Raw genomic sequence first — 12950 nt, forward strand, 5'->3', positions numbered from 1 at the left:
TGAATCAACGACAGGTCTGAGTGGGACGTTGTTCTTGTGAAGCTTGGGTAAATCATATATTCTCGGAGGTCTAGCATGGTATGTCTTGAGTTTTTTGAAGCTTCTTCATCTAATGACTTTGTTTCATCGAATAACTTGTTCAGTTTCTTCAGCCGTCTTTGTGAAGAAACAGTGGTTCTTGATACTGTTTCATATGACCGAAAAATGAATCCAATACTCCGAGACCGAAATACTTACGCAAAACTTGACTATGATCCCACAAAAAGACAGCTGAAAAAACTGAACAAGTTACTCGATGTATAATCGAGTAACTTGCAGACATGTATAATGCATAGCATTATACATGTCTGCAAGGATATGTGCTTTATATTATGGGATACTAAGGCAAGTGATGAGAACTTATACCACCTTTGCCACGAGTTGCCCCCAATCCTGAAAATATTTCAGGTGCAAACTTTGTTTGCTTACACTTGGATAATAGGATTAAACCAAATATATAATTGATAGCATAGTGAACTGTTGAGCACATTTCTCAAAAGTACACTGTTCATCCATTCTCACAGCCTTGTTAACATCTAATCCAATTGATACCTTATAAGTTTCCTAATACTTCCCTCCCGTCTACATACTGCACAGCATCATTTACAGTATGATATACATTGATGCAGTGCTCATTCAATAATTACACTACAGGAAAACCTCACTTAATGTGATTAAATTAATCCATCTATTAATGCGCCTAAGCAAAATCACATTGAGCAAATACAACCAACAATAGGAACAATTATAATTCATCCATCAGTTAGCATAAATTTGGAAAAAAAAATTACAGTATAAACTATATTAGAGAATAAAATTATCCAAGTTATTAAAATCAATTGCTTAAATTTTTATTTAATGTCTAAACGTTTGATTGAGCTACTTTTTTTACAAAAAAAAAGTAAAGATGTTTTAATCATGCTCGACTTTTTCATCTTGTCATACAATTTGCAATAGCTGGCGATCGCTTTATCAAGAATTCGGCAGACTTCAAAGCTTCGTTCCATATTAGGATCAGCATCAAACAAAATTTCATTAGCATACTCAATGTGACTGAAAATTAGCTCAGTTCTTTTACAGTTAGCTTCGTGGTCGTAACATTCTCTTCTTGTCTGCACTCCTTATCTTCTTCTTATGCACACTGTTCTTCTAGATGAAGGAGCTCATTCTCGCTTAACTATTCTGAATGGGAATCAAGCAAGTTTCTCACCTCTTCATTATCCAGTTCATTAAATCCAAGTTATTTTCCAATTGTGCTGATTTCTTCAATAATATTAGATCTTGGATTTACGATAAACTAACATAGGCTTGTGCATAAGACAATCTTTGGATACTTTGTATCCCAGTTGAGATGCTTCAGTTTTAGCTAGGAAAGTTTTTGTTGGCATATGCTTCCAAAAGAGACCAATTTTGTCAATGTTGAATATCTGCTGATCATCATAATCACCCTCCTGAATTATGCTTTGCAATTCTTCAGGAAACTTGGCCACAGAATCTTTATCAGCACTAGCAGATTCCCCAGTCATTCTTACATTATGCAGTCCAGTTCGATTTTTATGACAGTCAAACCATCCAAAACTCGCAGTAAAGCTTTCACATTCCTCTCGAAATTTGGTCTCTTTCAATGAGGTAAAAATATTGAGAGCTTTTGCCTGAATATTCCCTGTACTAAGAGATATTCTTTTTTTGGTTATAATCCTCAATCCAGAGTGATAGAAGATGCTCCATCTTGATCATTAAACGGCTTCTATTTCAGGTGATTTGCATGCTTAAAGAAACAGTAGCAACTTTTCCTTGTTCTTTGTATTTTTTGCTCTTATTTAATATAGCCCGGGGTGTATGGAGAGGTAGCACCTTAGTATCGATGTCAGCCGCTAATCTCAGGGTCAGGATGTTGGGCTCTGGTCCTCACATACACTCATTTCTCACTTATGGCTCCAAGAAGTTGGTAGTGCACACCAGCGGCCACACCCCGGTAAACTGCTTCGGCTGGTGGACTAAACTAAGTGAGGGTATCAGCAATATAGAATGCTGTAAATAGGGAATGTCATGCTTTATGTGCACGAAGTCTGGAATGGCCAAGAAGAATCGATACTGACTGATCAATGGCATCAAGGGCATGACAGCAAGATGTGTAGCACATCTAGGGTACACTCCTGACATCTAAGGGACTTGTGGCCAGCTGCCATGGAAGAGATCGAAGCCTCACCATGTATTTATCCATTGTCAACAATGAAACACACCATGTTACAATATGAAGTTAGAGATGTGGTTGAGATCCCCTGCAACCATCAGCTCTTATAGCTACAGGGAAGAAGAGCTTGAAACCGGGAATTGTAAGACAAGAACTACTGAGGTAGTGTATGAAGAAAATATCCCAAACCCTCCAGGGAGGATATTCTCAGATGTCCCTTGTCTGAAAACCAGGAGCAATCTCTTGAAAATAGTAACATGGAACGTCAGAACGCTCTACGAGGCAGGCAAATTAGATAACCTACTCCAGGAATTAGAAGTGATGAAGGCCGATACTGCAGGTATCAGTGAAGTGAGGTGGACAGATACAGGCATAATAAGAAGAAAAAATCACACTATAATCTACTCTGGCAGGGACTTACACCTTAATGGAGTAGTGCTTGTCCTAAGTAATAAAATTGCAAAATCTCTACAGGGATATTGGCCCATAAATGACAGAATCATAACAGGCCAAAATAACTGCACAACCATTCAACCTGCATATTAATCAAGCATATGCACCAACTCAAGATCACCCAGATGAAGAGTTGGAACAATTTTATGAAGACATCCAAACTGCAATCTCCAGTGCTAAGGCAGATGATATTATTATAATGATGGGTGACCTAAATGCAAAAGTGGACTCAGAAAAAATCTCATTTTGCATGGGAAACCAAGGGCTTGGAATCAGAAATGAAAGAGGTAAAAGATAATTCAATTCTGTGAAACCAATGACCTAATAATTGCTAACACACTGTTTAAACATCCTTCCAGAATACTATATACCTGGAAAAGCTCTGGGGACATCTATAGAAACCAAACTGACTATATAATAATAAGCAAAAGATTCCGAAATGCAATAACACAAACAAAAACATATCCTAGAGCAGACATAGGATCAGACCACAACCCAGTGATTGCAAAAATCAAAATAAAACTTAAGATACCAAAACAACCATTCATAAGAGAAACTTATAATTCAGACTCACTTAACAACCAAGAAGTTAAAGACTGCTTTATAAAATAATTCACAAAATCCTATAACAAGTTTGACACCACAACTCACACAGAAAATAGAACACCAATTGATGAAATTAACATGAACTGGCAAACATTCAAGAATAGCATGAATGAAGCAGCCAAAAATACACTCCCACAATTAAAAAGGAAAAGGAATAAACCTTGGATGAATGAAAAAATACTGATGTTGATGGAACAAAGAAAAAAGTTAAAAGAACAAACCCGAATATAAAAGCATGAATAAAGAAATAAAAAAGAATGCAGGAAAGCCAAAGAGGAATGGATTAAATATAAATGTATAGATATAGAAAACCTTGATAGAAAACACAGAAGCAGAGAAATGCATGAAAACATCAGAGAAATGACAAGCAAGACAAATAAAGCAAACCATGCAAGTGTCATTAGAGACTCAAGAGACCATATTCTAATGGATAAAAAAGAAATCATGGAAAGATGGATTGAATACACAAGGAAATTATATGAACAACAAAGAAATGATATTACTGAACAGACTGATTTAGAAGGACCATTCATTTTACTCTGTGAAGTTGAAAATGCCATCAGAAAACTAAAACCACATAAAGCTGCAGGAATAGATAACATCTCAGCAGAATGGTTGAGGGCTCTCGATGAAGGACTGAAATTTCAAACAAAATTATGCAATAACGAGACTGGATTTCTACCCAAAGATATTAATCACTCAATTTTTGTTCCAATTCCCAAAAAAAAAAAAAAAAAAGCTACAAGATGTGAAGAGTTCAGGACAATCAGCCTCATCAGTCAAGTATCAAAAGTCCTCCTATATGTGTTATTCTTGACAGAAATAAAAGAAAAATAAACATAGAAATAAATGATACACAAAGTGGCTTCAAGGAAAATGTAGGTACAAGAGAAGGTATTTTCAATGTCAGAACCATCATATAAAGATATCTAGAAAAAACAAAAAGGTGTACCTCTGCTTCATAGATTACAAAAAGGCATTCGACAATGTCCAACATGACTGGTAATTAATTTACGGAATTAACAACGCATGTAAAGTAAATTAATTAAAGATAACTTTAATGAATCACTTCTATATTTCGACAATGTCACATTGTCATCTTCAGGAACATAAAGATATGGTATGTGCACTAAAGGAACTAACAAAGCAAATGAGGAAGAAATTAAGACACTAATTTTGTTCCTAAAGTCCTAATGGTGCCCTCTTGCGGGCTAATTTGGTAGTCTTGGCCGTTGGGCTGAAGTTCTCATAATGAAAGTCTCCCAAATTTGGGGCAGTTTCATGCACCCAAATTTGTTGAGGTTAGGAACGTTTTTTAGAGCTGCTGAAGATTCTTTGAATAATCTTTCGTATTTAAACTTGCTGCGATGGATTATTTTCACCAGTACAGCCGCTCTGGGCTGGCAGACCATGCCTTAGATACCCACCATAAAATTCGTTGGAAGAAGACAAAAATAATCCATCGCAGCAAGTTTAAATACGAAAGATTATTCAAAGAATCTTCAGCAGCTCTAAAAAACGTTCCTAACCTCAACAAATTTGGGTGCATGAAACTGCCCCAAATTTGGGAGACTTTCATTATGAGAACTTCAGCCCAACGGCCAAGACTACCAAATTAGCCCGCAAGAGGGCACCATTAGGACTTTAGGAACAAAATTAGTGTCTTAATTTCTTCCTCATTTGCTTTGTTAGTTCCTTTAGTGCACATACCATATCTTTATGTTCCTGAAGATGACAATGTGACATTGTCGAAATATAGAAGTGATTCATTAAAGTTATCTTTAATTAATTTACTTTACATGCGTTGTTAATTCCGTAAATTAATTACCAGTTATGTCTAACCAACGTATAAGTCTTACCACTAGAATAATGTCCAACATGAACAATTAATTGAAATCCTTTCAAAAATAGGCATGGATGGAAAAGACATTATGCTATTAACTAATCTTTACTGAGAACAGACTGCATCTTTGGGAATAGAGAGCCCTCAGAAGAATTCCCAGTTCAGAAAGGTGTGAGACAAGGCTGTGTCTTTTCTCCAATTCTCTTTAACCTGTACACAGAAGAAATATTTAATAACATTAGAAACCTCAAAGGAATCATTGTAGGGAGCAGAAATATTAATAAACTAAGATATGCAGATGACTAAAAACAAATATGACCTCAAAACTATTATAGATGAAACCCTCAAGTATAGCGAACAGTACGGCCTCAGTTTCAACTTTAAAAAGACAAAAATCATGATAATTTCAAGAGAAAAGAAAATACCAAAAATATGCATCAATATAAAAGGAAATAAATTAGAGCAGGTGCAAAAATACATATACCTCGGACACCTGATCACAGAGAATGGCAGGACAGAAGATGAAATTAGAAAAAGGATTGAAATTGCAAGGTCAACTTTCAACAAGATGAAAAATCTACTAACATCTAGAGAATTAAATCTGAAAACAAGACTAAGAATCTCCAAATGCTACATATGGTCTACATTATTATATGGAGTAGAAACATGGACATTCTGAGTGTGAAAAAACTGGAGGCCTTTGGAATGTGGATGCTGTGAAGAATTATGAGAATATCGTGGAAAGACAAATGAAGAGGTACTAGAGATGGCAGGCGTAAACAGGAGCCTGATGAAAAAAATTAAAAAGAGAAAAGCTGATATTTTGGACATATTCTGAGACATAACTGCCTACAAAGGACACTTCTCGAAGGAACTGTTGATGGAAAGAGAAAGAGAGGAAGACAAAGACTGGAGTAGATGAAAAATATAGAAGACTGGACCTATCTCTCATATGAGGAATGAAGCAGAGAGGTGCAGAATAGGACATGGTAGTCAATCTCCTGGAGGGAGAAGACACCTGACAGGACAGGAATATAGCCCAAACTGTAGACCCACTGTATCCCAGGTCTCGCACAATCACTGTATTACTAGCACCACTTTCATGTCTCTTAATAGCTTCCAGCCTTTCCATTCACTGCAGAATGGCAAAAAAAAATTTCACACATAAAAAAATCGTGTTGACTGATTAATCACTCGCTTAAAGCGGGAAATAGCATCATTTCACTCAATCACACTAACTGATTATCGTGCATATCAAATTCACGTTAAGAGAGGTTTTCCTGTATATCTTTTGCAGCAGTCACTCTGCTGCCATGACTATCCACCAGCGTCAACCTTCCTTAATTATTCTTTCTCTTGCTTACTATATAGTAAAATAATTCTCTTGAATTAACCTTAGCCTGACCAGCCAATCTCTTCTCATACTGCACCTTTCCTTGGCATGTTCGTCATCTTCATAGCCTGAACTTTATACTCTTCATGGATCTGATCATAACCATCTTGTACACCCTCCATAGCATTTTCTTTTCCAACAACACTTGCTTAATTTCACTTTTTATCCTATAATAAATTTACTTTAATCCTTCATCCAAGTGTGAGCAAACAAAGTTTGCGCCTGAAAGTATCTTCAGGACTGGGGTAAGGTGGTACAACACCAGGCAACTCGTTGCAAAGGTGGAGCAAGCTAACATCACTCCTATCTCAGTATCTCCCATAATGCAAAACACATCTCCTTACGGATATGTCTAATGTTATGCATTAAGGGAAGGGCCACTACCCAGACTAGTTTCGAGGTCTCTTCAGTGGGAGTCAGGCCCAAGTGGCGATACCATGCAGAATCATTAGCAAGGTCATCTCTACCTATAGGAGTTGCCGAACGGTGTGCCACCTTTTTATTAAATTACTCTGGATTTAGAGAAAGATGTTGAAAGTTTATTTTTCACTTGGTTAGACTATAATAAATTTAGTTTAATCCTTTATCCAAGTGTGAGCAAACAAAGTTTGCACCTGAAAGTATCTTCAGGAGTGAGGTAAGGTGGTACAACACCAGGCAACTTGTTGCAAAGGTGGAGCAAGCTAACATCACTCCTATCTCAGTATCTCCCATAATGCAAAACACATCCCCTTGCAGTGTTGTACCACCTTACCCCAGTCCTGATGATACTTTCACGCGCAAACTTTGTTTGCTCACACTTGGATAAAGGATTAAACTAAATTTATTACAGTCTAACCAAGTGAAAAATAAACTTTCAACATCTTTCTCTAAATCCAGAGTAATTTAATAAAAAGGTGGCACACCGTTCGGCAACTCCTATAGGTAGAGATGACCTTGCTAATGATTCTGCATGGTATCGCCACTTGGGCCTGGCTCCCACTGAAGAGACCTCAATAAAGTTCGAAACTAGTCTGGGTAGTGGCCCTTCCCTTAATGCCTAACATTATACATATCCGCAAGGAGATGTGTTTTGCATTATGGGAGATACTGAGATAGGAGTGATGTTAGCTTGCTCCACCTTTGCAACGAGTTTCCCGGTGTTGTACCACCTTACCCCAGTCCTGAAGATACTTTCAGGCACAAACTTTGTTTGCTCACACTTGGATAAAGGATTAAACTAAATTTATTATAGTCTAACCAAGTGAAAAATAAACTTTCAACTCACTTTTTATCCATTTCACTTCTACTCTATTTATTCACTTAATCCTTAGTATGCAGTACAGGGTGGCCCATAAGTAATGGAACAGTGCATAGAAACGGCCCATCATTGTGAAGCAACTGTGTAAGTTGTTTAACATAAACATTTTTTTTTTATTAGTTATGAAAAACTACATCAAGTAAATGCCTTCCATTATACACTTCACAAAGAGAGGCCCTTTCTATGGAACATTCCAAAACTTGTTATAGAAACAGAAATGAGATAGTGTGTATGTTTACAAATGCTAGAAGTATTCAAAACAAGGGGAATGAAGTTATAGCACTGATAGAGTTCATTCACCCAAAAATTGTTGGTATAAGTGAGACATGGTTGAACGAGGATGACATTCTGACAGGAATAGAGATGGAGAGATGTGTAATCTTTTGTGAAGACAAACATAGCAAAAAGGAAAGGGGAGTTGTACCCATCTAGAGTAGAGATGAAAGGAGCAAATACTGACAGTGGTTTTGAAGCAGTATGGTGTGAAGTGGAGGTGGGCAGGATGAAATGTTTAGACAAATTGGTCTGGCTAAAAAGAAAAGGGTGATCATTATGAGCAATTTCAATTATGGTAATATAGACTGGAATGCAGATACAGCATTAGGAAAGAGAATGTTCTTGAGTTTTTAAGACTACCTTAAGTAATATGTAACAGAAGCCACATGTGGATCGAGGGTCTTGAATTTGATCATCTCATCAGAAGATATTGTTGTAGATGAAGTGTCACATCTTTCTCTAGTTGGTGGAAGTGACCATGAAGGGTGGTGACCAGCCATATCAGGACTTTTGTGAGAAAAGACTATACGAGTACATGGAACTATAAGGCAGGAGATTCTGACAAACTCAGAATCTCTTACAGCAATATTATGAAAAGAAATTGCATGAGGATGAAATCAATGCTGCTTGGTCTCTACTTAAGAAATATCTGGGCAGAAGCAATGACTAAGTCTATACCAAAAGTCATGAGATTAAATAAGATAAGTGCAAAATGAATGAGTGAAGAGGTGAAGCATACAATCTGGAAGAAAAAATCAAAAAATCACAAGATGAGTGGAAATAATCAGTTACATGAGGAATATAAACAACAAGCAAGAAAGATGACCTGTTTGGTAAGAGTAGCAAATCTGCAGTCTGAGCAGCAGTTAGCAAATGAGGCTAAAAGAAATTATAGCGATAACTATAGAATAACGCATATTCCACAGTAAATAATTTTTTTTTAGTATGTAAATATTTCATCTTATGTATCATAAGACATTGTCAGTGCAATCAACAAACAACAATAGGAATTGAATTAAAAAAAACAGTAGTGTGTATGCTTAAATTGGAATCACTTTACGTGTACAGTTGCATGGTCATGGATTAAAAACTATTGGGCTGAAATTAAAATTGTATTCAATAAGTTAACTGCTTTATTTTAATTTAATTTAAGTAATTTTAATTTCAGCCAAGCAGTTTTTAATCCATGAAATTGTGACTGCGTACATAGAAGGATTCCAATTTAAGCATGTGCACTACTATTTTTTGAATCAATTCCTATTGTTGTTCATTAGTTGTACTGATGATGTCTTATGATACACAAGATGAAATATATACATAATGAAAAAAAGTCATTTACTGTGGTATACGTTTATTCTATAGTTATGAATACTCCACAGGTTTTGCTATATAAAAAATAAATAAATTCTACAGAGTTTTTGCAATTTGTGGCCAGTAGAAAGAAGAATGATTATGGAAGGATGACGTTGGTCAGTAATATTTGGAGAATGATAAACACTGAGGAGGATATAGTAAAAGTTTTAATGAACAGTTCATTAAAGTATTCCATCCTTGTGATTGTAACATAATGAAGAACTTGAGACCAATGGGAATGAGAGAGGACCAATGAAAGTGAGCGACCAGGAGATATATCAGCAACTGAGTAAACTTGATATCAAGTAGACCATGGGATTTGATGGCATATCACCACATGTCACGAGAAAATGTTCCAGTGAGTTAACAACAGCTTTAACTTACATTTTTAACATGATTCTTAGGTTAGCCTTAAGAGCAATGGGAATAAGAGAGGAACCGATGAAAGTGAGTGACCAGGAGATACATGAGCAATTGAGTAAACTTGATGTCAAGTAGATAATGGGATTTGATGGCATATCACCATATGTCACAAGGAAATGTTCCAGGGAGTTAACAACAGCTTTAACTTACATTTTAACACGATTCTTAGATTAGCCCAAGTTCCAAAGGAGTGGAAAGATGGAAAAATTATTCTGTTTCATAAAGGGGATGAAGAACTTGAGAGCAATGAGAATAAGAGAGGAACCAATGAAGTGAGTGAGTGAGCAGGAGATATATGAGTAATTGAGTAAACTTGATGTCAAGTAGGCCATGGGACTTGATGACACATCATAAGACTAAGGCTTTGAATTATAGGCCGATCAGATTGTCTGGAGTTGTGGTCAAAGTGTTGGAGAATGCCTACTTATTATAATGAGGTGATGAATACATTGGACAAAGGAGATGCATATACAGTAGTATATTTAGATTTTATAAAGGCTTTCGATAGACTGCTGCATAACAAACTAGTAGTTAAATTGGAACAGATGGGATCGGATGGTAGATTAGTGTGTTGGATTGGAGACTGGCTGTTTGATAAGTATCGGCAGGTTTTGTATGGGGGGGGGGGAGTGATATCCCAGAAGAGGAAAGTCACTAGTGGTGTGCCCCAGGGGTCTGTTTTGGGACAATTGTTGTTTAATTTATATGTAAATAACAAAAAGGGTTTAAATGATGATACACAGTTGTTTGCAGATGATGCAAAGTTTGGGAGAGTTATGAGAAGTAGAGCAGATGTAGTTTTGCAGGAGAACCTAAATAGACTGTCTGAATGGGGGAGATGTATGTTGGTATGTCAGTTTAATGTAGCAAATTTTAAGGTTTTAAAATTTAGGAAGCAAAGATGAGATGCAGAGTATAGAACTGATGGGGATGTTTTAGAGGAGGAGGAACGAAAGATATGGGGATGATGGTGGATAGTGACTTGAAATTTCACATACATTTTACTAAAATTCTGAAGACAACACAGCTGATTATGGGAATGATGTGGAGAACGCTGAGAAGTAAAGATGTTTTCATTCCACTGTCCAAGACTTTGATCAAGATGCATACGAGGGCTGTTTGAAAAGTCTGGTAAAAAAATAAGTTAAACACTTTTTTTTTTGGAAAAAATCACCTTTATTTCTCAACATAGTCTCCATTGAGGTTACACATCTGGTCCAGCAAGTTTCCAATTTTTCATCCCATCTAAAAAGTAGGATTTGTCAAATTGTGCTAAATAGTCATTGACAGCCTTGATGACATCCTCATTCGAAAAAAACTTTTTCCCGCCAAGCCAAATTTTTAAGTTTGGGAACAAGAAGTCACACGGGGCCAAGTCCAGAGAACACAGTGGATGTAGAACCAATTTGAACCTCAATTCGTGCAATTTTGCCAATGTATGGGACAGTACATTGTCTTGATGAAAGGGCACTTTTTTGTGTGCCAATCTTGGCCGTTTTTTTTCTTCAGTTCTTCTTTTAAATGGTCCAGCAATGATGCATAATAGACTCCTGTTATTGTCTTACTCTTTTCCGAATAGTCTATCATGATAATTCCTTGAGAATCCCAAAAAAACAGTGGCCATCACCTTCCCAGCTGACAAAACGTTCTTCGCCTTTTTCGGTTTGCCGGACACTATCCACTGTTCTGACTGCTGCTTGGACTCAGGTGTGTAGTGGTGGATCCAAGTTTCGTCTACAGTCACAAATCTATGCAAAAAAATCCTGCAAATTGCGATTAAACAATCGCCAAACACTGCATTGAATGTCGTTTTTCATGTGTTTTTGATCGATAGTCAACAATCACAGCACCGTTTTTTTCACAATCACAGCTTTTTCATGTGCAATTTTTCGTGTAGGATATTATACACCCATTCAGTTGAGATGCCTACGATCTCAGCAATTTCACACACTTCCACTCGACGGTCTTCCATAATGATACCATGGATTTTGTCAACCATTTCCTTCATAGTGACCTCAGTCGGGCATCTGGAGTGCACTTCATCTTCGATGGACTTACAACCACATTTAAACTCATTTATCTAAAAATTAAAATGCTAATGCGAATCCCGATGAATGAAAGTGTTTTATCGCTGCATGAAACTCGTTTTTCTCCATTTTTATGAAAAATGTTAACACAGTCATTTTAAACGTTTGCCAAACGAGAACTATGCATCGCACATGGCTAAACTTTTGCCAGGGGGATCATGAAAAACTTGATACGTGCCAATACTGGTATGAATGAATGGTGTCTATTGGAAATTTATCAAACTTTTCAAACAACCCTTATATAGATTACTGTGCACAGGTTTGGTCACCTAGTTTTCAAAAGAATGATGAGATGTAAGAGAGGGTTCAGAGATGATTGACTGAGTTGGTTTCTGGTCTTTGGAATGTGGAATATGAGGACAGATTGAGAGAATGCAAATTACAGATCCTAGTGGATAAAAGGAAGATGGGGGGGGACATGATTGAGATGTATAAATTGGTAAAGGATAATAACCAGATTAATGTGGATGAAAAGTTTCATAGAATATCTGGAGATAGGGGAGAAAATGAAAGGCCATCCCTGGAAGCTCTATAAGATAGGTGTAAGCAAAGAGATAAGGAGTACTTAAATATAAAGAGCTAATAAGCTTCATTTCGGCAATATAAACATTATTTAAATTAAGGGGATATTAAATCTCACATTGTTTTAAAACCGAATAAGAAACTCAAAGATTGGAATCAGAGAGTTTCATGCCGAATATAGTAAACTATAAAGTATCGGCGATCACTAGCGTGAGCTAATGCAAGTGACCCTAGTACATAGTACAATACCGGACAACTCGCAGCAAAGGCGGTAAAGTTCTGATCGCTAATCTTAGGTATTTTCCATAATGTAAAAACACATTTCCTAGGAAATGTATGCTGTTATTACATTATGGTGGGAGGTCACTACCCAGACCGGTTTCAGCCTTTTTTCAGGCTTCATCAGTGAGTAGCTAGACCAAATTAATACCAAAGTGTATAGCGAAAAGAACTTATATACT

This window comes from Typopeltis vanoorti, chromosome 10, assembly GCF_054136105.1.
Source record: "Typopeltis vanoorti isolate ZY-2024b chromosome 10, IOZ_Tvanoo_1.0, whole genome shotgun sequence".
NCBI classification, from domain to species: domain Eukaryota; kingdom Metazoa; phylum Arthropoda; class Arachnida; order Uropygi; family Thelyphonidae; genus Typopeltis; species Typopeltis vanoorti.